This window comes from Pinus tabuliformis, chromosome X (genome assembly GCF_031772625.1).
Source record: "Pinus tabuliformis cultivar Carrire ecotype Pingquan chromosome X, CPIR1, whole genome shotgun sequence".
NCBI classification, from domain to species: domain Eukaryota; kingdom Viridiplantae; phylum Streptophyta; class Pinopsida; order Pinales; family Pinaceae; genus Pinus; species Pinus tabuliformis.
Window position 1 is genome coordinate 1,244,815,605 of NC_142308.1, and position 26,310 is coordinate 1,244,841,914.

General features: G+C 33.7%; 1 pseudogene across 1 annotated transcript; it reads right to left on the reverse strand.

Moving 5' to 3' along the window:
• Positions 1-3,511: 3,511 nt before the first annotated feature.
• On the reverse strand, positions 3,512-13,203 carry LOC149144480 (uncharacterized; annotated as a pseudogene). The gene is made up of 4 exons (XR_016265129.1): positions 13,049-13,203; positions 9,680-9,894; positions 4,152-4,342; positions 3,512-3,980 (listed from the first exon to the last, which is right to left on the reverse strand). The product of XR_016265129.1 is annotated as an uncharacterized LOC149144480 (transcript).
• Between the last annotated feature and the right edge of the window lie 13,107 nt (positions 13,204-26,310).

The following is a 26,310-nucleotide window of genomic DNA, read 5'->3' on the forward strand; positions in this document are numbered from 1 at the left end:
TCTTTCTTCAAGTGACTAGAGAAATGCACATTCTTGAGTTTGTACATTCAGACATTTGTAAGCCAATGGATGTGGTTTCCATTGGGAGGCCTAAATATTCAGTCACTCCTTTATAAATTCAAGGGTGTACTTTATAATGTTTAAGAACAATTCTCTTGAGGTCTTCAAAATAATTGTGGTCAAAGTGAAAGGAAAACTAACAAGCAAGTGAAGGCCTTGAGGAGTAATAAATATGGTGAGTATTTTCCAAAGAATTTGATGCATTTAGTAAGTCACATGATATTATAATGAAGATGCAACTACATTCAACTCAATAAAATTGATTTGTTAAAAGATTGAACAAGACCTTGTTGGAAAATCCTAGAAACATGAAGGTGGACACTGGATTAAGCAAAGCATTTTTGGGCTGAAGTTGTGCATACAATAAATTATGTCAACAATTTATCATCTAGATCCATATTGAGTGATAAGACACCAAAGGAATTTTGATTGAAGTGGAAAAAATACTTTTGTATCAATATTAGAGTTTTAGATGTGACACTTGCATGTGCCTATGAAAAACATGTAGAAACTCAACAACTTTTTTTGGTGCGTTCAACACTCATATTGGCCATAGTGAAGGGATCAAGGAATACTAGTTGTGGATTTGAATAGTGTCATACACATAATTGATATATGATCTTCAAAGAAAAGCCTCTTGGAGAATATCATGATATATATTTTGTTTACACAAATTAGGTACAACGTGAGATAACTATAGAGGTTAAACCACAACAATATGGAATTGAAAATTAGGTAGTTAAGCGAATGAAAATGTTGATGTATGTTACAATCACGTCAAAGCCACAAAATTGAGTTCTAATCATGTATAAGTCAAGAAAATGACATTGCTAGAGAAGAACAACAGGAAATTAGTGAACTCATAATGATGTTGAACAATTTCAAGATGATAGTGAGTATTCTGAAAATTATCAAGGAAATCAAGACCTAAGAAGTCTTTGGCAAAGAAAAGTGCCTGTTAGGTATAGTTTTGAGCTTTCTGATTTAGCTATCTTGCCTTATATTTCATGTTTGATGAACCTGTAAATGTGAAAGAGGATATTAGCCATGATGAGGCAATTCATTGGAAGAAATACATAGGGGAAATAATGGCTATTGCCCCAAACCAAGTGTGGCATTCGCAAGAATTCCTCAAAGATAGGAAAGTCGTTGGTTGTAGGTGGGTGTTTTAAGAAGAAGTATAGAGTTGATGGTTTTGTGGAGAGATAAAATTCTCAATTAATAGATGTGGTTACTCTCAACTTGAGACTATAGATAATGATGAACCCCTCCCCAGTGGCCAAATAAGATTGTATTATGTGGTTGTTGGCAATAATCACTAATATGATTAAGAAATTTAGCAAATGGACGTGAAATCAATATATTTTCATGGAAAAGTCATGGAGTAAATCTTAATGTGACACCCAAACAAATTGAACTAAGTGGGAGAAAAGGCTTGGTGTGCAAGTTGGATAAATCATTGTATGGTCTATTGTAGTGCGCAAGGTAAGTGGTACCACATGTTTGATAGGTATGTGATTGGACAAGACTTTGTAAGAAGTCAAGTTGATCATTGTGTCTACCAGGAATAGGAAGATATTCACTTCATAATTTTGGTCTTATACATTGATCTTACCTTGAGTATTGATTCTAAGGTATTGGGCGGGTATTAGTCAAGCAAGCATGATCATGAAGGATCTAGGTCCATTGCATTATTGTTTGGGTATGGAGGTGATAAGATACCACAAGAATAGAAAGTTATAAATTACTTGATGGAATTACGTTTAAGACATTCTTGAACTCTTTAGGATGGACTGGTGTATCCTAGTTAATACTCCATCTCAAGTGGGGTATTGTTGTATATGACATGAGTCCTAAGATTATGCAGGGAGAAGAAAAAATTTGGTAACAATGACATATTTCAATATGCTTGGAAAGCTCATGCACTACACAAGACCAAAGTTATCTCATGCAATGGGAGTTGTGTCTAGGGTTATGACCGGTCTAAGGAAACAACATTGGACAATTGTCAAGACAATATTGAGGTATCTACAAAACAACAAGGATTATGCTACTTCTTGTAATGGGGAGAGAAACAACAAGCTTCAAGTGCACAACTTTGTTGACTCTTAACTTTGTTGATAATGTAGATACCAAAAGTGTCTATATTTGTAGCTTGTTGGGAGGTGTTGTGAGCTACAACAAAAGGAAACAAGTGGTTGTCCAATCTAGTATAAAGGCAACATACATCATCACTATAGAAACTTTTAAGGAAGTGCTTGGTTGCAATGTTTTTGTAGAGATATTTGTTTCAAGATAAACCCATGATCTTATGTGAGACCATGAAAGCACTATTTATTTGACAAAAAAATAACAAATTGCATTCAAGAACAAAGAATATCAAAGTAAGTGTAGTAAAAGACTCAAGGCAATGCAATTGATGCTTTGATCAAGGCTTTGGATGGAATGAAATTTGTTTGATGGAATGACAAAGTGGGTGTAAAAGCTTGGTAGGGGTTATTGCCCAGTAATAAATTGTTAAGGTGCATTAATTACCCCTCAACATTGATATTTATAAAGATGCATAACACATACTAGTTTACATCATAGTTATTCAATAATATATATGAATGTCGATTATTATAATGTGTTAAGTGAAAATAATTATAAACATATTATTGTTATTAAGTAATACAAAACTATCACACCAAAAGTCATGCTCATTAACAATTTTATATATAAGCAACAGGTGTAGCTAAATAAATAAATAGAATCATTGACATCTTATATTTATTGATTAATTTTTTTGAAGATTAATCAATAATTAAACAAAATGGCTCATTATTAAAACTTTTCGCTGATGATTTGTATTATTTCTTTTTCTCATTATTTTATATATATATATATATATATCTATCATGATTTTTTTATATATTATTACTTATTTTTGCTAAATTTATGCATACTTTTAAGTTTTACTATTTAGTTCAACTCCGGCCTCTAGATTTTGGCGGCTTCTGAAATTTTGGTGTTTAGAATCAATTTGCAGTAGTCCCACCCATATTGTTCAGTAATTAACACGGCTTATAAAATATTTTCATTTTTCTTATTTTTGTCTGAATCTTAAATTTGCATTGAAGATATCTTGCTAAATAATATCTTGCTGAAATGTTTCCCTCTTCAGTTAAGATTTATAATTTTTCCCCAGCGACAACATTCATGTTTTCAGCTACCATCCAGGATGGACCTTCGGGTTTAATCAATCATTAAATAATCATAACAAAATTAAAAGAGAAAAGGGCAATTTTTAGCTTATATGAATTAATGCACAAGATTTTATTGTTATATTTACAAAACATTATATTCGTCGCTGCATGTACACATAACAAAGGGATCCATCCATCATAAACTATCTCAAAATAAACAAATTCTCGACTCATACTATGTATATACATGCAGCTGAAGACTCCTAGCTACTTCCACAACTACTGAACCCATGTCAAAGCTGTGTTTCAACTTTCTGATATGGATTACAGAAACATCTCATAGTTTAAAAGTGTAAGATGAAAATTGACTAAGGTAAAACGTTGGCCCTACAATATGGGCAATGCTGATTTGTATCCAACCACGGAATTAAGCAAGATGAGTGAAACTTATGGCCACATGTAAGATGGATAAGCACCTGATTCAGTTTGAAACATTCTAAGCAAACAACACAATCCTCTGTTTCCGAAGCTCTTGATTTTAACTTCAACCAAGAATTTCCTCCTTTTGTTTCTGGTACATATATCTCTTTTCTTAGAAGATCAATACATGTTTTGCTTGTTGCCACAGAAGTTGGCTCAATATCTCTAACAAGCTCCGATGGTTGCCTTGCTTCAGCAATCAAACCACCAACATAAACCTGTTCTCTATTATTAACCCGCCTAACATGACTATCCCTGCATGTAAATAAAAGATTTTACCCAGATCAATATCCATCTGTTAGGTTAGAAGGACAAATTAAACATCAAACCCAAACAAATGCTCACCAATCTACAGTCTTAAAGGCTTTTTCAATATAAAACAGCTTCATATACACAGTTCTTGGAGTTGAGAATAATTATACAAACCTCCTATTCGATGTTGATGATGCCCTCAGTCTCTCCTCCAATCGTTCCCGTGCCTCCAGTATAAACTTCATTGAGGTTATCATTATCATTCTGGTCTGTCTGGTACAGGGTTATAGGTCTTGTCTGCCATAGGAATAAAATGTTACTCGTCTTGCTATATGTGGATATATACTTGAGAAAAGGATCGATATGTCATGATCTCTCTGCCTTGACGTTCACTCAACATTGCAAGTTTCTTAATAGTGGAAATGGATGTTGGATCAGGTGCTCAGCAAATTAATTAAACACACAACAGAAAAATACACAACCACATAAGACACAGCTTTTAACGTGGTTCACCCAACCAATCTGGGCTACGTCCACCAAACATAGGCATCAGGAGTTTTATTTATTAAATTGGAGATTACATCATGAAATCCTCACACTCTCTCTTGGCAAATCATCCGAATGACTGCCTGTTAAATAGAACAAAGAATCTAACAGCCTCATAACTCCCTCACATCAAATATAGGAGGCATTAAATCCCTCCCAACAGCCTGGAGCTAATCTAGGAACTAAATCCCTATTGTTGTCATCCTCCAGAGATTTTTGCCTATTTGACTCAAACAGAAAATCTCAACAATCTCCACCTTGACAACAATTCGTCTGATGCCCTGTTATTATTCTTTTATCTTTTCTGCAAGCCAAGAGAAGCCAAACACCAGCGTAGCTTCTCCAACAAAACTGGTTTCGTGAACATGTCTGCACAGTTCTCCTTTGTATGCACTTTTTCAAGAGAAACTCCCCTTTCAGTGATAACATGTCTTACAAAATGATATTTGATTGGAATATGCTTTGACTTACTATGATAGGCCGGATTCTTAGCCAAATGTATTGCACTTTGACTGTCACAAAGTAACCTGATGTTATCCTGTAACCTACCAAACTCACCAAGCAAACCTTTCAACCAAACCGCCTCTTTGCAAGCATGAGAAGCAGCAATGTATTCTGCTTCAGTAGTAGACAAAGCAACAATGTTCTGTAGCTTTGACATCCAGCTAATAGCTCCACCTGCAAGAGTAAAGACATACCCTGAAGTTGACCTTCTCTTATCCAAGTCACCTGCAAAATCGGAATCAACATATCCGCAAACATATTCACTACTCTTATTGTAAGAAATGCAATAACTACTTGTGCCTCTCAAGTACCGAAGCACCCATTTCACTGCTGACCAGTGCTCTTTACCCGGATTTGCCATGTACCTGCTGACAACCCCAACTACATGAGAAATATCTGGTCGCGTACACACCATCGCATACATCAAACATCCTACTACATTGGCATAAGGAATTCGAGACATATAATCCTTTTCTTCATCAGTATTAGGACATAAACTCGAAGAAAGCTTAAAATGGGAAGCTAAAGGGATCGACACAGGCTTCACATTGTTCATACCAAACCTCAAAATTATTTTCTCAACATAATTCTGTTGTGATAGCCACAGCTTACCATTACCCCTGTCTTTGAAAATCTCCATGCCCAAAATCTGTCTTGTGGCTCCTAGATCTTTCATATCAAACGTCCTTGCCATCTGAGTCTTCAACCTGTTGATTTCTTCAATGCTTTTGCTTGCTAAAAGCATATCATCAACATACAACACTAAGATAATGAACATGCCATTATTTAACTGCTTAAAATAAACACAATGATCATATTCACTTCTTACATATTTCTGACTCAACATGAAAGAATCAAACTTCTTATACCACTGCCGAGGCGACTGCTTCAGGCCATATAATGACTTCTTGAGCCTGCAGACAAATTTCGCATTGCGATGCTGAACAAACCCTTCCGGTTGTTCCATATATATTTCCTCATCTAAATCACCATGTAGAAATGCAGTCTTAACATCTAACTGTTGCAACTCCAAATCAAACAAAGCCACTAATGCTAACACAATTCTAATTGAAACAATTTTAACCACTGGTGAAAATATCTCATGAAAGTCTATGCCAGCTTTCTGAGAAAACCCTTTTGCAACCAGCCGAGCTTTGTACCTGTCTTCCGTATCATTCACACCTCGTTTCAGCTTGAAGACCCACTTGCATCCCACAGTTTTCCTGCCTTTGGGAAGTTCAACCAGATCCCACGTGCCATTCTTACCTAAGGCCATCATATCTTCCTTCATGGCTGCTTTCCATTTGTCACTATCTGAACCTTCTACAGCGTCCTGATAACACAAAGGTTCATCATCATTAGCGATCAAAGCAACTGAATCATCATACCTTCTCGGATGGCGTTTGATCCTTGTAGATCTCCTTAAGAATGTTTCTGGTGCTTCCACAACTGGCTGTCTATCAACTGTAGGAATTTCTTCATGATCGCCATCTGAGACCTGTTCATGTCCTCCATCTGAACCCTATTCATAATCTGATTCTGAAACCTGTTCATGACTAGAATCTGAACTATGGTCGTTATGACTATCATTAGAAATGCTGTCAAACTGAATATGCTGGAAATCAGATACATCATCCTGTTTCAATCTTCTATCTACATCTAACTGTACAAGAGAGGATTCATTAAACCTTACATCTCTGTTGATGATGATTTTGCGGGTAGTAGGATCCCACAATCTAAATCCCTTTGTTCCATCACCATACCCAACAAAGATATACCTTTTAGACTTTGGATCTAATTTAGTTCGCTGATGTTTAGGCACTATAGCATATGCATCACAACCAAACACTCTGAGTTTAGAATAGTCACAAGGGTGTCCTGTCCATACCTCTTGCGGAACCTTGCAGTCTATTGCCGTCGATGGAGATCGGTTTATCACATAACAAGCAGTTGCCACTGCTTCCGTCCAAAACTCCTTCGGCAACCCGGCGTTACTCAGCATACACCTTGCTCTCTCTAGAAGAGTCCTGTTCATGCGTTCAGCAACTCCATTCTGCTGAGGAGTATAAACCGTGGTCTTATGTCTTTCGATCCCTGCATCCTTGCAATAGCTGTCAAACTCCTTGGAGGAAAACTCACCACCATTGTCAGTTCTTAAACATTTTATTGTTCTACCAGTGTTGTTTTCTACCAATGCTCTAAACTGCTTGAAAACTGTAAAAACATCAGAATTCTTTTTCAACATGAAGACCCAAACTTTCCGAGAAAATTCATCAATGAATGATACAAAATAAGATGAACCACCATATGAAGCTGTTGGGGCTGGACCCCAAACATCTGAATGGATATAATCAAGTATACCTTTGCTAGTATGTTTTCCTGTTTTAAACTTTTGTTTACTTTGTTTACCAAACAGACAATGTTTACAGAAATCCAATTTTCCAGATCTTAGATTAGGAAGTAACTTTCGGTCAGCCAAAATTTTCAATCCTCTTTCACTCATATGCCCCAATCTTTGATGCCATAAGTGAATGGAACTACTGGCATGTTCAGACACAGACACATGATCTGACCCAGTTCTACCTTCTAACTGAAATAGATTTCCTACTTTCTTAGCCTTCATCACTAGTAAGATACCTTTATAAATTTTCATAACTCCACCTTGAATTACAGTTTTATATCCATTTGAATCAAGTGCTCCTAATGAAATCAAATTTTTTCGTAAATCTGGTACATGCCTCACATCAATTAATATTCTAGTTGTGCCATCAAACATTTGTAGTTGTATGCTTTCAATCCCAACAATATTACATGTTACATCATTACCCATGTACACAACACCATCATCAATTGATCTATATGTTTTAAACCAATCTTTATATATACACATGTGATTAGATGCCCCGGAATCTAACAACCAATGTTGATCATGTTTTGAAACATTAACTGACAATACTTCATCACTCATACCTGAACCTGATACTGAACCTGTATCCGTGGTGTTTGCTTCCTTCTTTTCTGTCGAAGAGCCTTCTTTAGCAGCCTGTTTTCGCTTCCAGCAATCCTTTTTCAGATGTCCAGCCTTGCCACAATGCCAGCACTTCACCTTTGGCTTCTTTCCTTTGGACTTCGAACGAGAGTCGCTATGCTTTCCCCCGAAGTGTTTCTCTCGTGAGCGACCTCTGGCCATCATTACCTCTGATGTGGAGGTGTCTGCATTCGACCTCTTCCTCGTCTCCTCAGCCAACAAGGCTCCAACAACATCGTCAAATTCAAGAATTTATGATGTACTAAAACTTATGGAAGTAACAAAGTGATCCCAGGATTCAGGCAAAGAACATAATAAAGTTATCGCCTTATCCCCTGAATCAAATTTCACATCTAGACTGTTTAATTGCACCAACAAGGTATTAAAAACATTCAGGTGATCAGCAATAGAGGTACCTTCTTTCATCCGCAAACTATAAAGCTGTCGTTTCAGGAGAATTCGGTTTGTCAAAGATTTCGTCATATAGAGCTTCTCAAGCTTCGACCACAAGCCTGCGGCGGTTTTCTCTGACACAATGTTGAACAGAACATCGTCCGCCAGACATAACCGAATTGCGCTCAAAGCTCTATCGTCCATCTCATCCCATTCATCCTCTGTCATGGAAGCAGGCCTTTTGTTTTTCCCCAATAGTGCTTTTGCCACACCTTGTTGAACCAGCAGATCGTGCATTTTCACCTTCCAGATCTCAAAATTATTCTTGCCATTAAACTTTTCAATTTCAAAACGGGCACTTTGTGTTTTGGCCATCTTGTCAAAGAATCTCCAATTTCAATTTGAAAACCAGCAATTTAAAAAACAAAATTTCCTATGCCTTTGTTTTACACAAAAAACTGCCTATGCCTTTACAAAAAACAACTGCACTTTGCACTTCTTTTACTTTTTTTTATTTAAAAAAAAAAAAAAAAAACAAAAAAACAAAAAAAAAAAACAAAACACTTTCAGGTTATTTGTGCAAATTCCACTCCACAACAAATACATACACTTTTTAAAGCCTTTTCAAAGTGTAAAGCCTTTTAATTTCAAAAAAAATATGTGACATAACCCTTATAACTCCCATGAAAAATAAGGACGTACTCTTTGTTTTTAGTCTTCACGCTTTAATCCGCTCTAATTTGCTTGAAAAATGAATAACATTTTTATCCTCAAGATGAAACATTGAAGATCCAAAACGTTGCCATAAATAGTTTTAACATTTTGCGATTTGCAATTTTCAAATTTACGGTTTTGTGTTGATTCACGGGCCACCGCACTGTTCTGCTCTATTCCAGAGACAAAATTTTGACCTCCACGGCTGTACAAAATTCACAGGAAGCTTAAATAAACTTAACATGGATATGGCATTTATGTTATTAGTCCAGAAACCAAAAAACGTGAGCCCGACATCGGTGGATGTTCAACCAATCCAAAAACACCACTGCCTATGTTGAGATTCTTGCAACCTTTTGGCTGATCCCTCATCAAATGATGATTAGTTTGACATAAAGGAAGGTTCCCTTGGCATTTAAATTTTGTTGAAAGCTGATAAACTGAATATTATTTCTGAACAAACTGTTTTATAGCAGAGAAGGGACTCAAATTCACATGCGTTTTAAAACAGTCATACCTCCATGCGCACAGGTAATTGCTCTACGCATCAGCTGGTGAATACGCATAGGCAAAAAACGCATCAGCTGTTGAATACGCATCAGCAACAGCAAGTTAATACGCACCAGCACACGTATCAGGCTCTCCCCGCAGATATTACAGTGCTCAGCGCGCACACCCAGCAACAGAGCCTTCAGCACCACGCAGCACCTCAGCGCTCCAGCTCCACGCGCTCTGCCAGCAAACTATCCAGGCAACAGACAGTCTTTAATCATCCACGCACTCAAAGCATCCTCTCAGCACCAGCACCTCCAACATGCTCTGATACCAATTGTTGGATCAGGTGCTCAGCAAATTAATTAAACACACAGCAGAAAAATACACAACCACATAAGACACAGCTTTTAACGTGGTTCACCCAACCAATCTGGGCTACGTCCACCAAACATAGGCATCAGGAGTTTTATTAATCAAAATTGGAGATTACATCATGAAATCCTCACACTCTCTCTTGGCAAATCATCCGAATGACTGCCTGTTAAATAGCACAAAGAATCTAACAGGCTCATAACTCCCTCACATCAAATATAGGAGGCATTAACTCCCTCCCAACAGCCTGGAGCTAATCTAGGAACTAAATCCCTATTGTTGTCATCCTCCAGAGATTTTTGCCTATTTGACTCAAACAGAAAATCTCAACAATGGAAAGATAATTCAATTCCGATAGCCTCTTTTACTTAAAACTTTAAATTTAAAATATATAATCCAACCCTAGGTTTTAATCCCAATAGCATGATATTATATGCTGACAAATACACCAAATGCATATAACATACAAAGAAAATTTCTAGTCTACATGATATCAGAGGGAGCCACAGGAATTATGAGCTCTCCAGGGTCAAAGCCTATGGTTCCTAATTTCAAAGAATACCAACAGGCGTGTCTACAAATGATACACATGCTTTCAGCAATTTGTGATCAGAGGTGAACAGCTACCCATTAACCTCTAGACCAAACTCCTAGCTATTGTAATATAAAATAAAGGTGACTCAGAAATTTGTGATCAGAGGTGAACAGCCGCCCATTAACCTTTAGACCAAACTCCTAGTTACTGTAATATAAGATAAAGGTGACCCCTAAAACGCCTTACTATTTTCCTAAGTTCTACATGAAGATCTCACAATTCTGCCTGAGCTTATGCCCTGTATGCAGAAAATAGAAAAGCAGTTTTGTAAAACTATGTAAGCTAGCAGAATTGTAATTTGTATCAAAGTTTGAAAGAGACATCCAATCTCGAAGGTCTAGGAAAATAGAAAAAATAGATGCAAGAAATATATAAAAGGAATCTCAACAAATTGCATTAACAACAAACTAATAAGAGGGTAACTTAATTAGTGTCCCAGACAATCAATCAATTGACAGACCATCAGCCATGGCAATGAAGAAAAACAATTACAATAGAGCCTCTAAAGGAAACCTGGGCTTAGCTAGGGCATGGAGGAGTATTCAACGATCATGAAGGAAACATAGCAAGGTTCATCTACCAATTCTGAGGCCATAACTCCAATAACCCAGTGGAACTGGCTCCATGGATATGTGGATTTGGCCAAGTTTGGGATTTAGGCGTAATTCCATTCTTATTAGGTACAAGTGTTTTCACCATAGGCAATTTGATTATCATGGTTTGTCCATTTACAATTTATCTCATATCAATATCAGTGATGGGTCACGCCCCAATTCACTCAAAACAGTAAGTATAAGTCTTACATTCTTTCTGTGAAAATTTCTTCAACCCACTCCAATCGCTTCAAAAAAATAGATTACTACACTTACAATTTCAACTAACACTTACACTTCAACCCAGTGCTACAGAAGAAACCGTGTATACAACCAAAATATACTGCATAAAATTCATCTTAAAATCCCAGAACAAGTACGAGGAGGTTGGATCATTAGTTGCCATTGCTCACAAATAGAGAATGAGAAGTCTTTATGAACACCAATACTCTTTGCACACTTACCTAATAAAAAATGTTCCATTGTTTTTCATCACGATTAAGAGCCAGAGATATTTCTAATTTTTCAAGCTTTAAAAACACTATAGGATCAAGAATCAAGACGGAAACTTGTAGGAATCCATCTTTTTTTATGTATAGACACTGAAAAGAAAAGAGTAGATTTCCACTCATTTATCGAATGACAACAGATATTTGGGAAGTAACATGTTTATAAGAGGGCAATTGGCGTATAAAGGGATATTTGGATAAATAAAAGTGAGTTGTGTACTTTAGATAATTAAAAAGTGAGTTTTCTGGTCCCGGAATTTTTGGTTGGAATTTGATAAAATAATTTTTAGTCGAATCATGTTATGTTATTTTGTTATTTGAGATTTATTTTTGAATGTAAAAATAGATTCAACATTTTAAAAAAAATTAGACCATTGTAATTGTACAAAATTTACAATCAAACTTGTAATTCCAACACATTCCAAATGTATTTAAAGCAAATTTTATCAAAATATAGACTTAAAAAAATTTCAAAACCTAAAAAAATAAATATAAGATGAGTAATAAGTTGAGGCCCGTATGGGTAGGCCTTGCTAGCTCTTCAAGAGCAGTAAAGGTAAACTAATGGAATTTTAAAATTCATCTCTTAACTGGTAGCTTTGATGATTTTTTTTGAAAATGGAGATTCAGAAAGTGTCTCTGTTCACCAACACTACAATAAGCCAAATTGTGAATAAATATATTGTGGTGACTGAAATTTCACAACAGAATGTGAAACTCTCAAACCACCATGCAAACATTGATACCATAAGCATGATGTTACCAGTAAGCAGTGAGCGCTTCACCACCATGATGCGAATATAAGCATGATGTTACCAGTAAGCAGTGAGCTTCACCACCTGTAAACCAAGATGTCAAAAAAGAGTCATCAATGTTATTTGGAAAGTTCAAATAATGGCAGACGCATCACCAAACCAATTATAATTTTCCTAAATGGAGCTAACCATACAAACACATAACGTGGACTAATTTTATGTATACAGACAATATAGGTTCCAAACCTCATCACCACCATTCCCACCATAGACAATGGTAGAAGCCATTTTTCATGACCAGAGATTATTGTAAATCCATTTTTGGTTATAATGAAAGGGTAATCATGTCCCCCGAGAAAATTGAACCACAAAAGTCTTAGGAACAAAGACAATCATCAGGGTTTTGTTCATTTATCTTCATTAAAAAAACCGGCTCGTTTATTTTAACAAAAAACCCAGTATTTTCAGTCACTGTGGTCTATACTTATGTGGATGTCAGATAAGTATGAGCTCTGAAGTTAGTTTGAGCTCTGAGTTTCAGTTGTCAAAATCAAATCTGTTACAGACGTATCTACCAACCAACTAATTGGATTGCTGGCAGCTCCGCGATCAGCAAAGGGCACGGCACGCCTTGCCTTTCCAGCGGCCCAAGAATTCTGGCAATGATTTGAAGAGACAGCTCCGAGATAAAACCGTCGACGAGCGTGCACTGCTGGCAGCATTCCAGCTACTGGAATTTCAACCAAAACAACTGAAAATTCACCCGATGTAATGTGGTCGGAATGTCAAGACTATTTCAATCCCCTGCCTTCCTACCATATATATCATGTGGCTGGTTTTGATTTGTTTTTATAATGTTTTTAATTTTTTTTTTTAATTAAAAAGTAAGTATATTTGGAATAAGATTTTTAGAATTTTAATTTAATTATTTATAATTATTTAGTGGATAAGGATTTAAGTTTAGTAAAATATTTTAAATAAAAAATTGAGATTTATTTTTAATAAGGAGTAGTTATTTTTAATTTACTTTTTAACAGAAAAGTGAAATGATATTTTAATCTCCATTCAATTAAAAATAGTCTATGGGACCATTAGTGTCTTTGTTTTTCACCTTTTTGCAATTCAATCATTTTCTTATTCAAATTGATAATGAGCTGGTCCAAGCTTCTAACAATTCTAACATATTCTCATAACTATCCCTGATGTCTCCGAAAGCATCACATTCGAAAGTGAAATGTTTTTCAGTGTCAAATGAAAATGTACACACTCATTCCCAAGTTATTTTTTAGTTATTTTCCACATCTAGTTTCCCAAGTAATATGATTGATTATTAAAACAATGGTGAATAAACACGTGCCATATGAATTGAGTTATGCGTTTTTAGGCATGTGGTATTGATAAACCATGATATTGACCTATGGTTTTGCAACAAAGCCTATTTAGATATTAATCTCCATTGTATGATGGGGATAAATGTTTATAGTTAAAAAATTTGTTACAAGTGTTTCTAAAGGTGTAGTCTAAGCTATAGACAAATTACTTTTTTCATGATCATTTTTTGGTTAACTTTTATCAAAACCCAATAGAGATTTTTAAAAATTTGAGTTTAAATTGTTTAATCTACATAATTCAAGTGCCCCTAGAGTTTTTAGGAGTGTTGAATCCATTTATGCATTCAAAAATGTATTTTAAAGAACCAATAATTTTTAAATTGTATTGCCCAATTTTTGTGAATTTCTATAAAAAAATGTTATTTCATCTATAAGTTAGACTATGCCATTTAAATGTATGGAAGTAACTTCATATCCCACATTCATTTTCTTTTGCATTTTTAGATAGCTGGTCTATTTAATTTTTCATTTTATCTTTAGAAATGTCTAGCGAATATGTCAAAACAAAATCAGTGTAACCCTAAAAACATTAATCATTGCTTATACCACTACGTATTAATCAAATTGTTGATTGTTGAAAAGCCGGGGAAGAGGAATGATACATGGAAACTTTCTTTGAACGTATTTCATGCTAGCATTGTCCTAATAATGAAGCATGTGAGGAAGGAAATATCATTACTATTAACATTGAGTAGGACCGAGGTGAGTATTATACTATTCCCACAAATAAACCTAAGCAAATAAAAGAATTTAGGAAAGGGCGGAGACAAAATGTACCAACTGCACTATCCACACCTCAAAGGTTTACAATAAGTATGGGTAAGCAACAACGCCCTATGATATAGAAAAAAAGGGGATTTCATTGTCAACAGTCAAAAGTGCCACCAAGTACATACATATGGATATAGAAAAAATCGCAACAAGTAATAAGGGCCCATAGAAGGGTCCAAGAAATCAAGAACTAGGTTCTCTAAGAATAAGACATTTGTGTATCAAGAAAATGAGTTTGTTGACCCCTCCTCATTATCATTTGAAACTTTTGATTGTAATATAAATACTTTGAAATATTGAAACAAACAACATTTCCAAATGCCATTAATCACCCAACCTCTATGGAATAGAGAAAAAACAATAAAAGAATCAATATATTAAAGAAAAACTCAAAGAACTCAGGATCTTGGACCATTACATATATAATGAAAATGTGACCCGCGAGGAACAAAGTACCATCTTTAAGAGGAAAAAACAAAACTAGCATCAGAAACTAGGATATTGTATAAGGGAACTTAGATGATGACACTTCATAATAGAACATTGAACATAAATCTCAAGGAAAAGAAGTAAAAAGGTCCCAGTTTGGATATAGTGATATGGTCCTTATAGGATGAAGTATATTCAAAAAGGTTTCTCAATTTTGGAAGACACCTTTTTGGACAAGACAACACCCATATATTTTACTTGCATGAGAAATGCAATGTCTCATGTGTGGGGGAGATGTGAGGCCTTTATTTTGATAGTATTTACACCATTGAAAAGACACCCTTTTCACTTATTTTTCTTTGACCTCTCACCATGTTTTTAGAGGAAATTTACATCTCAGGGTAACAAGTTGCCAATTTCAATATTTTATATCACTTTTGATAAGTTAAAAATATTTTTGGGTTGAATTCTTACTAATGAAAGTTCAAATCTTGTAACTCCTATGTAATTCCAATAATTTCCCTCATCATTTAGCATATCATCTAGCTTGCAAAGGCAAATCCCCCTCCGTGGTTTTATTCCCAAGGACCTCAATATCGTCTAGTGTTAGTTGGACCATCCCTAGGATGAATGAGGATTGTGCTATCTCGCAATCAAATTGATGGCCAAACCTCTTCCAAACAAGGCATGTAGTAGCCGTAGATGCGATCTTGGTCAACAATGAAGTGATATTATCATGTATTCCATGTCATGATAATATCAAAAATTACCAATATTAACTAGACATGAAGCAATGTAACCCCATTTATCTCATTCATGATTCGCGAGGAAGGGATTCATTAAGAATCAACCTGCATTCTTATTTGTATAAAAATGGAATCTATGAAGTAAACCATAATAAAAAATAATATGATAGACAATTATCATGAAATAGGAAGTAATGGTATTTATGTTAAGAAATCATATGATAGTAATGTTGAAATATTTATTTCATCAATGGAAAAGTTGTGGCGCTAATGTTCTAAGAAATGATCTTGTGTATAGTGTGTTATTAGTTTTGGTAGTCTTTCATAGCTTGAGTCAATTAGGATGGCCCCTCAAACCTGGCTAGAGATATCGTTAATTCCGTAGGTTTAGCATACATAAGTAAAATTCTATTCATTAGATTTGTGTTCTTTGCTTTTTCATATTCCATATTTTGATTTATATACTATGTATCGGTTAGTTTTTACATTTTGTAATCGATAATGCATTAGTTAATTATTATGTTATGAGTATGTAACTTTAGATACTTTATATTGACTGAAGTATATACTCAATGCTTCATTAGCTTTTACACTTTATATCTATGGTTTGTATACTTTCTTTACTTGTGGTTTTTCATTTCATATTTGTATCTTTACATATGTTGTATTGATTAACTTTTGCATTTTGAGATTCATGGCTTTATATACATTATATTAGTTGGCTTTTACACTTCGAATTTGCGGTTTTAAATACCCTATTTTCATTTGATTATGCGCTCTATTCACACACAGTTTGTTTTTCATGGATAACATGACAACTAAAGCCTAACCAACCAGTGCCATTTCTTCCACATTGTATTTGATTTTCATGGATAATGTGACAACTAAATCCTAACCAACCAACACCATTGCTTCCATAGTGTGTTTTCTTTTTATATGACAACTGAAGGATTCCCAACCAATGTCATTCCTTCCCCTTATTTGCTACATTTTGTGGTTAATTTGAACCATTGAAGCCTCACTAGCCAATGTCATATATTTAATATAACCTTTCTTTTTTTCTTCTTTCTTATGAAAATTGTTGTGATTCGTGTTTACTTGTAGGGATCCATTTACATTGAAGGTTGAGAGAAAGACAAGCTTTTTTTTAGAATACAAGGACATTTGAACGCTCAAATGAAATATTGTAATCTAATCCTAGTAAGGCATTCCTGAGACCTCCACCAAGTCGTTGAAATATCTTTGTAGGGTCATGATTTTGTTATTTCCCTTAATGACCCACTTTCATTTAAGATTGAAAGGATGACATAATTTTTACTCTTAATTGCAAGAACATTTGAACCCTCGTACAAATGAAATATTGTAATCTAGGTTTACTAAAGCATCTCTGAAATATCAATCTAGTGAACGAAATGGTTTTATAGAACTTTCAATTAATGATTTTAGTAGTTTCATTTCATATTTTGTTTCCTTCAATGTAATAGGACTTATAATTAATCTAATCCCATCCACTAATCCTACATATACGGTGTCAACATTTCAAAGTTTATGAATCCCATATTGATAATTTAATGTAACAGGGTTTAGCATATAAATAAGCCAACAATCTCCTATTCCAATACGAGTTTCATCTAGCCTATTTTTTCGTTATCTCTTTGAAATGATAGTGGGCTAGCGGGATCATCGATTTCCATAGTACTCAAACCAAAAGAACATTGAAACTAAATGTAAAGATAGAGTTTACTTGTCAACTACTACAAGCAACCAACAAGGTAACTCCATGCATAAGCAAAGCACTATAGTCAAAATTGAACCTACACATCAAATCATGTTAGTGTCTCAACCTTTACAATGTTGAGATATCTAGTTCAATTGGGTTGCTATATATTGCAATGGAGTTGCACCAAAGATGGAGCCTTGAAATCAAAATTAAACAGAGTATTTCAGAGCCTTGATTTTTATTATGTAGACAATATTTGATGTTTGCAAGTTACACCTAAGAGGGAGGCATTCACAAGACGAAGATGTTTGTAAACGATTGAGACAAAGTTCAAAAATAAACGTCCACATACTATTTGTGTTGGTGAAGAAAATGGGATATAAGTCCCTCATTGGTGGAACAAACATAAAGTCATGTTAAAGGCCTATCAAATTATTCTTTGTGTGAATAAACTATAAAACGTAAAGTAAAATGCAGCTTTGAAATTAAAGAATGAAAACTACTCTATGAAAGCAATTATAAACAAATTTGTGAAAAGAACAAAGTAGAAATTAAAAGCATTTATAATCAAACCAAAGCAATAAAGAAAAAATTGAAGCAAGATAATCTAATTAGAATACAACAACTTCATAAAATACCCTAAAACAAAATCTATAATTAAAGAAAGATAATTACCTTACAAAATTAATTATGAAGTGAATTACTAAAGTGTGAAAGACAAATTAAATAAAATCATAGTAATTTTCTCCTACCCTAACCACACTAGCACATAAAAAAACCATGTAAAGACATAGTGCTAATTGAATCATGAAAGGATAATCCTACATCCAAGATTTTCAAATATTTGTATAGTTGTGTGTGTGTTGTTATATTAGGAAATGTATAATTTAAAAGATGTGAGTATTCTATACTTCCTTCAAGTTGGGAAGTATGAGATGCTTATTATTACATAAAGGAATTAAAGAGAATAATAATTCCATCCAATATTGAATGATGTTATCAAATATGCTAACATAATCATTGAAAAGAAAGAGAGTTTGAAGACAATTTAATTACCCTATCGTCTTCTTTGCTTGGTTGTTTTGCATTGATGATTACTATGGTTACCTCTTTGTCTCAGTTATCCTTACCTTTGTTGTTTGTGGTTAATTTTTCTAGATAAAGGATCACACCTTCCATAAGATTTTATTGTTATTGTATTGTACTACAATCCTCATTAAGGATCAAGCACTCACTGCCTTTTAAAATCATAGCAATGATTGGAGATTCAATAACTTCATTCATGGAATTTTGTTGGGAAGAGGCATTATAAATAATAAATACAATATAATTTATATTTTTTTCTCTTTTTTTTTGGAAATCAAACTCTAGATTGTATGTGGGTGTTGTATCCCACGACTTTGTCATACATATGGCTTAATATCCTCACAAGAGTCATGCAACATAGTGATAACAAACTTTAGGATCTTGGAACATGTTAATGTTTGTGATAGACAAGTGCAATGAATTCATCATTCATTCCTTATGCCCTATACAAGAAATCTCTTGGGATTTTATATAATAGTCTTTGTCTTCCAATTTAATGATAGGTACTTCTTCTAAAACACATTCAATTGATGTGGCATTATCATTATGGTCAAAGCTTTGTGTAGGACTATTTTGCATACTAGTGCCTTCTATATTATTGATTCCATCTTCTGATAACAAATTTCCCTTCTCTAAATATTTCACCTCATTTAATGTTAGGATTTTTGGGTTTAGTTTGCATGAATGTGAAGATGAGAGATCCAAATTGTGAACAATTTTTACTTTGCAAATTCTTCTCACATGACAACAATAGGCCTTTCACTTTGTCAATGTAGAGAACAAGCAAATATCACTCACATATATCTTGCTCAAAAGGCTTATGATTTTTGTGAGATCAATAATAATCTATAGAAACCTCATAATAAAATATATAACAGCTTCATGTTTCTCTTTGTGAATCTCATACAATTTATGACTTAGTGCCTCTAGTTGATCATTAACATTAGAGACTTTGAAAACTTGTTTGAGTTCCATCCAACCATGAATTGATTTGGTTGGTAATGAATTATAACAATATTGAAGTTGTTCTTAAAAGGTGAGGAAAAATAACCTACAACAAACAAATTCTTCATTTCTTTTAGTAAGAGAAATCTAACTTCACAAATATAAATATTCTCTAAATGTGTTATCCCCACCATTAAATTTTAGCATGAAATTTACAACCCTTTTTAGAAAAGTGCATCAAAGTGGCCCCAAATCTCGACTTCAAAAGTATTTTCTCCACCCATACCATTTGCAATAAAACATTTTGAATTCACTAGGGAATTGATGGTATAATAAATGTGACCCATTTCATTGAAATACTCTTTGATCCATCTTTTGCCTTTTGATTTAACTTGAAATTGTTCCACGCATGGGAGACTAACTCCACTAGCTTCACTAAAAAAATATGCATTATTGTTTTAGATATGAAATAGGCTATCATTCAAAGAAAGGTTTTTAATGGTTTCTTACATCACAATGACTATTTTCCTTGGCTATGCAACCACAAGGAAAATAATATTAAATGAATGATTTTACAAGAACAAATTTCCATTTCTTGGGAAAAATACATAGAAAAGGTAAGTTTTAAAACCTCCCTTTGTCATGGAAAACAAAACTCCCTTGACCTCCGCCATCAAGGCTCAATCAATAACTTTAGAGGATTTCCATCCTACAAACCCATGAATTTGTACTTCATGAGGCAAATCACTAAGGCATCCAATAAGCTCCCTAGGTAAGCAATTTCACCCTTTATTTGATTCAACTCATCCCAAAGAAAATGAAAGCTTCAAGAATAACTTGCAATGTTATTTATTCATTCCTCACACTGAATTGTAGCTCTTATTATCTGAATATTTGAGTTTACATAGTTATTTGGTGATTTCAAATCTTCTTTGGCTCATCAACAATCACATGAGGTCATTGGGGCTCCAACGCCTTCATGGCTATTATAAACACTTCAAAATGAGAGATGAAACTTAGTTGTTGAATCCTTAGACTCATCAAGCATCATCAAAATCATGCTCAAGATATTTAAAAAAAATGTGATGATTCCAATTGGATAATTTAAAAATCAACTAAAATGAGCATTGGTAGAATACCTTGATTTCTCTACTTAATAATGCCATGAGTTCTTCATTGGACCTCAAATTGAAAAGCTATTTATTGTTGAGTATAGAGTGTGTGGTAATATTTCCAACAAGTAATTGGATCCCTACTGTCACTTCATTTGTATAGATTTCATAATTTGGGAAGCCAAAATTACTCATCAACCAAAGAAATTTGCATTTTCATATTTATAGGCATCTAAATTGAACTCTATCAATTTCTTTGAGTTTTGATTCCCTAGATATGCTCAAGTGGTCTATTGATGAACAACCTAAAATATGCACAAAAGGTTCTTATAGGCTAAAGTACCAATTCCATTCATAGTGTTTCCTCATTATAATCAAATTCTATATGTATGTATTCCATCCATGTTATATTATCTTTAATCCCATGGATATGTGTGTGATAACCTACAAAAAAAAAAGGGGGTAAATATGTTAAACCATGAGATTACATAAGCCAGTAATAAATCAAATGTATTGATGAGGAAAGGATAATCTTATGCATGATCAAGAACATGCAAGAAAATGAGATTAAAAATTAAACATGATAAATTGAATTAGACTGGAATCATCAGAAATAATGAAATATGTCATCCAATGAATCCAAGCAATTAATGAGAGTCTTGATGAAAACTATCAAAATATGTCTTTCAAGAGCCTAAAGGAAAAGTACATCCATGATAATCATGTATGTTCCACTTTATTCACTTAATGTTCTTACTAATCCAACATCCAGCGACTTGATGTTATTGAATTGTCATCATTTGTATCTACATTTCCAATCCCATGAGTAAGACTTACTTAACCCACACATATGCATCAATTTGTAAGGATTTTAAATAATTCAATTACATAAGCCACAAAAAATAATCATTGTAGTAAATAAAAGCACAAAACTACTAGTTATCATTTTATACAATCAAAATTCATATTCAAACAATTCATGCATAGATTTTCATGAAGAATCAAGTAACATTGTATATCCACAAAGTCATTATTATTTCATTCAAGAGCATGGGTGTTGAGTAGAATGATTAACATCCTCATTCAAACATTTACTTGACTCACAAAGTATCCAAAATACTTAACCTAATTGTGAACACCAAAGAATTAAATGGGTTTTTTTTTCAGTACCAAAGAATTAAATAGGTTAATCACAAGAAATGTAAAGAATCATTGGATAGTCTTGGATGAGCCACAACATGACCTTATGGTGTCCTTAGCCATAAATTCTCCCTCCACATCACTCCATGTTCAACATGTCTTCGAATTTAAGTCAATCAATCTTGAGGTCCAATATTTTAATATATTTGTCTCTAGCATCTTGTTGCATTTAAATAATGTTAAATACTCATCAATTGTTGGGGAAATAGTTGCTCCTTTATGATCTTGTTGCATTTAAATAATGTTAAATACTCATCAATTGTTGGGGAAATAGTTGCTCCTTTATGAAATTATCACGAGGCTTTGTTGTTTATATATCTTATGTGTTAGGTCACGAAAACACGTGAAACCATCATTCATATGATTAATAATGAGTGAAAGCAATGGATTTTCACATGACATCTGATGGAAGAAATGCAAAATATGAAACCAATTCAAAGCCAACACCAAGCAAGTCATGACAATTTAATGCAAAGAGTACAAACATAATACACTCGAAACAACAAAGGAAATCCAATTCATTTGTACTCTCAAACTCTATGTAAGTCATGAGGCATTGGTGAATCAATATTGGAAATATAAAAGCATCATCAAATTTTATAAGTAAAATGAGTCAAGAAATCCACATTTGAAGATACAAATCTTTTATTTGGGGGTTGATGTTGGTGTTTTTTACCCAAAAATATGGGTTTTCTGGGGCGAAAATATATAAATATATAAATATATATATATATATATATATATATATTTCCATTGGTGCCCAAGCCTTCAAATAACTATATATAAAAAAAAAAAAAAAAAAAAAAAAATTAAACATATTACTTATAAACTTATTTTATAATTAAAGATAACATTTTTTTTAGTTTATAATTAATTAATAATATTTATATATTTGATATCATTTCTATTACCCTTTAATATTTTTTCCCCTTTGACTAAAATAGTGATTTTTCTTAGACTATTGTTTTAGAGTTGATTATAATCATTTGTTTAATTATTTTTATTTATATATTTTGGGTCATGTTAGTTTTATATAATTATATGTTGGAGTTAATATTTAATTTGATTTAATTAATTTATAATTATTCAATAATAAATAAAAACAATTGTCTCTTTTTCCTATCTAGTTAAATATAGCCGTTTTTATAGCCATTTTCCCTATAGCCGTTAGAAAGTTTTATCTCCCTATTTAACTTGCCGCTATGATCTGATTTTTCATCTTTGTCCTGATGATGAACCACATAGGTTGGTTTGAAACGTGTTGGCCTAAATCTACCAATGTGATTTCTTCCGAAAGTGTTTTCAAATAGTCACAATTCTTGTTAAGTTGGTAATTATGTTTTGAATCATTGTGTTAGAGGAGAGCTTATGTTTGAATGTTTTTGTGTTTCAAATCTAGGCATAGTTTATTTCTCTAAAATTCAAGCGATTTAGTTTGGTGTGTTTCATTCAACTCAACTTCAGTTGGAGGATTTAAGGACTTACATAGTAGAAAATGGGCTCTAACAAGGAGTGAAAAGTTTACCAATGGCAACTTCAATATTTGGAAATTGAAAATGACATATTTCCTTATTGAGAGAGTGTTGAAGGATGTTAGTGTTAAGGATAAAAAACTGGATATTATGAAGTAAGAGGATTAAGACAAGATGAATGAGAATTCCATTGTCTAGATTAACCTTAACTTGCTCAACTCTATACAAATGTCAAGATTGATGTTGTGACAATGAAGGATGAGGAATCTTGGAGAAAAGACCCTACAACAGATATGCAACAAGAATATTTCCTATGGATTAAAAACTATAAACCTTGATTCTTTTTAGCTTTTGAAGCACGTGTCCATGGGAAACATAAAATAGTTCCTCTTTCTTCAAGTGATTAGAGAAATTAACATTCTTGAGTTTGTACATTCATACATTTGTAAGCCAATGGATGTGGTTTCCATTGAGCGGTCTAAATATTCAGTCACTCCTTTAGAAATTCAGGGGTGTACTTTATAAAGTTGAACAGCAATTCTCTTGAGGTCTTCAAAATTATTGTGGTCAAAGTGAAAGGAAAACTAACAAGCAAGTGAAGGCCTTGAGGAGTAATAAATATGGTGAGTATTTTCCAAAGAATTTGATGCATTTTGTAAGTCACATGATATTATAATGAAGATGCAACTACATTCAACTCAATAAAATTGATTTGTTAAAAGTTTGAACAAGACCTTGTTGGAAAATCCTAGAAACATGAAGGTGGACACTGGATTAAGCAAAGCATTTTTGGGCTGAAGTTGTGCATACAATAAATTATGTCAACAATTTATCATCTAGAACTATATTGAGTGATAAGACACCAAAGGAATTTTGATTGAAGTGGAAAAAATGCTTTTGTATCAATATTAGAGTTTTAGATGTGACACTTACATGCATGTGCCTATGAAAAACATGTAGAAACTCAACAACTTTTTTTGGTGCGTTCAACACTCATATTGGCCATAGTGAAGGGATCAAGGAATACTAGTTGTGGATTCCATCAGAATAGTGTCATACACATAATTGATATATGGTCTTCAAAGAAAAGCCTCTTGAAGAATATCATGATATATATTTTGTTTACACAAATTTGGTACAACGTGAGATAATTGTAGAGGTTAAACCACAACAATATGGAATTGAACATTAGGTAGTTAGGCGAATGGAAATGTTGATGTAGGTTACAACACGTCAAAGCCACAAAATTGAGTTCTAATCATGTATAAGTCAAGAAAATGACATTGCTAGAGAAGAACAACAAGAAATTAGTGAACTCATAATGATGTTGAACAATTTCAAGATGATGGTGAGTATTCTGAAAATTATCAAAGAAATCAAGGCCTAAGAAGTCTTTGGCAAAGAAAAGTGCTTGTCAGGTATAGTTTTGAGCTTTCTGATTTAGCTATTTTGCCTTATATTTCATGTTTGATGAACCTATAAATGTGAAAGAGGATATTAGCCATGATGAGGCAATTCATTAGAAGAAGACACAGGGGAAATAATGGTTATTGCCCCAAACCAAGTGTGGCATTCGCAAGAATTCCTCAAAGATAGGAAAGTCGTTGGTTGTAGCTGGGTGTTTTAAGAAGAAGTATAGAGTTGATGGTTTTGTGGAGAGATAAAATGTTTAATTAATAGATGTGGTTACTCTCAAGTTGAGACTATAGATAACGATGAACCCCTCCCCAGTGGCCAAATAAGATTGTATTACGTAGTTGTTGGCAATAATCACTAATATGATTTAGAAATTGAGCAAATGGACTTGAAATCAATATATTTTCATGGACAACTCATGGAGTAAATATTAATGTGACACCCAAACAAATTGAACTAAGTGGGAGAGAAGGCTTGGTGTGCAAGTTGGATAAATCATCGTATGGTCTATTGTAGTGCGCAAGGTAAGTGGTACCACATGTTTGATAGGTATGTGATTGGACAAGACTTTGTAAGAAGTCAAGTTGATCATTGTGTCTACCAGGAATAGGAAGATATTCACTTCATAATTTTGGTCTTATACATTGATCTTACCTTTTAATTCTAAGGTATTGGGCGGGTATTAGTCAAGAAAGCATGGTCATGAAGGATCTAGGTCCATTGCATTATTGTTTGGGTATGGAGGTGATAAGATACCACAAGAATAGAAAGTTATAAATTACTTGATGGAAGTATGTTTAAGACATTCTTGAACTCTTTAGGATGGATTGGTGTATCCTAGTTAATACTCCATCTCAAGTGGGGTATTGTTGTATATGACATGAGTCCTAAGATTATGCAGGGAGAAGAAAAAATGTGGTAACAATGACATATTTCAATGTGCTTGGAAAGCTCATGCACTACACAAGACCAAAGTTATCTCATGCAATGGGAGTTGTGTCTAGGGTTATGACCGGTCTAAGGAAACAACATTGAACAATTGTCAAGACAATATTGAGATATCTACAAAACACCAAGGATAATACTATTTGTTGTCATGGGGAGGGAAACAACAAGCTTCAAGTGCACAACTTTGTTGACGCTTAACTTTGGTGATAATGTAGATACCAAAAGTGTCTATATTTTTGGCTTGTTGGGAATTGTTGTGAGCTACAACAAAAGGAAACAAGTGGTTTTCCAATCTAGTGTAAAGGCAACATACATCATCACTATAGAAACTTTTAAGGAAGTGCTTGGTTGCAATGTTTTTGTAGAGATATTTGTTTGAGGATAAACACATGATCTTATGTGAGACCATGAAAACACTATTTATTTGACAAAAAAATAACAAATTGCATTCAAGAACAAAGAATATGAAAGTAAGTATAGTAAAAGACGACAATGCAATTGATGTTTTGATCAAGGCTTTGGATGGAATGAAATTTGTTTGATGGAATGACAAAGTGGGTGTAAAAGCTTGGTAGGGGTTATTGCCCAGTGAT